The sequence below is a fragment of the Myotis davidii genome, unplaced genomic scaffold, assembly GCF_000327345.1.
Source record: "Myotis davidii unplaced genomic scaffold, ASM32734v1 scaffold223, whole genome shotgun sequence".
Taxonomy (NCBI): domain Eukaryota; kingdom Metazoa; phylum Chordata; class Mammalia; order Chiroptera; family Vespertilionidae; genus Myotis; species Myotis davidii.
Genome location: NW_006294609.1, coordinates 2,256,537 through 2,258,409, shown reverse-complemented (window position 1 = coordinate 2,258,409; position 1,873 = coordinate 2,256,537).

Sequence of the window (1,873 nt, the reverse complement as noted above, 5' to 3'; positions counted from 1 at the left end):
TCTTTTCATCTTCCCAAGCGCAAACGCCCCCTCACTCTCTCTTGTTCTGCACATGTTTGTGGACTGGATTTCTTCCCCGAGTTACAGGAATCCTGCCCTGTTCGCCTTTCTGTCCCAGATGATGCCCTGCACAGTCCGTGACTCACTCTGTGGACCTGAAACGGAACCTCCCGGAAATGGCAGCAAAAATACTGGGCCTTTGTTTCAGCAACGACAGCTAACAGCAATTCACTGGGTGCTCCCCCTGTGCCGTGGGACCACGGTGAGCATCCTACAGGCTTAGCACTGAACCCCCTGACCACCCTCTGCAGTCGGTTACTGGTTAGTATCCCCATTATTTTTAAAAATATGTATTTTTATTGATTTCAGAGAGGAGATAGAAACATCAATGATGAGAGAGACTCACGGATCGGCTGCCTCTTGCATGCCCTCCCCCTGCCTCACTGGGGATGGAGCCTGCAACCGGGGCCTGTGCCCTGACTGGGAATCAAACCGTGACCTCCTGGTTCATAGGACGATGCTCGACCACCGAGCCACGCCGGCCGGGCCATGACCCTCTCTATTTGCCCGAGGAACCTGCCCCAGGGGAGGCGGAGAGCCACACTGCTGGCCTCAGCGCTGGCCTCTGTCCCCCAGGGCGCTGTCAATCACCGCAGAAGCAGCAGAGAGCGACGAACTAAGGGACCAGGCTGACAGGCCTGAAATCCCCCTTACAGAGGGGGAGCAGCCCCACCGCGGGGTCCTGCCCTCGCCCCACGAGAACCCTGAGAGGCAGACAGGCCACTACCCCCGTCAGGGGAGGAATGACGCAGAGCTCCAAGGACCCACATGAGGAGGGCACCCGACTCACTGGGTGCCTCCTTTAAAAAAAGGCCAAATCGCCCTGACTGGTTTGGCTCAGCGGATAGAGCGTCGGCCTGCGGACTCAAGGGTCCCAGGTTCAATTCCGGTCAAGGGCATGTACCTTGGTTGCGGGCACATCCCCAGTAGGGAGTGTGCAGGAGGCAGCTGATCGATGTTTCTCTCTCATGGATGTTTCTGGCTCTCTGTCCCTCTCCCTTCCTCTCTGTAAAAAAATTAATAAAATATGTATTTTTTTTAAAAAAAGGTAAAATCAGCTAAAACCCACATTTCGGGAAATACCCCAGGCATGGTCATTTTTTACTCAAGAGTTAAAGTAACAGGTCCACGGAAGAGCAGAGGCAGACATAACAGCTGAAGGCGTTATACATGCAGTGATGACCGGACAGGAACCAACGCCGGCCGCACACAGTGGACGTTTACACCCGAGCTTCCACACCCCTCGCCCCGCACCCCACGTGTGCGGCGAGGTTGGTCCATCTCAATGAGCCCGTGATTCCCGCAGCCGCCTGGCGGCACCACCTGCTCTGCAGAGCACGCCTCGGGGAAGGAAACCGCTCCTTCCAGACGAGACTGACTCGGTGCTTTCCACAACACAACGGCGCTTCAGACCCTCCGCGGGGCATGTGGGCACGGGCATGTGGGCATTCTCACTTGCCAGAGGAACGGAAATCCTGAATTGGATCCTTAGCACCAATCAATCAGCATTTCCCCAAAAAGCACACTGGGAGAGTGACCCCAGGGGTCAGGGTAGCTCCCCAATCCCCCAGGCAAGTTCCTGCAGGTCCACGAGGTTCACAGGGACCATGGGGACCCAGAGAGAAAGGCCAATTCCTCGGCCAAATACAGGTAACTGAATACAAGACCATCCTGTATAATAAAGAGGTGATACGCAAATTAACCCTCACACCCTCACAAGATGCCTGCCTCCAACCAGGCCAGCAGGGAGTTAGTGAGGGATGACCAAATGACTAAAAAGGAGGCTGTGTGGGGAGACCAGGCTGGCGGGGGG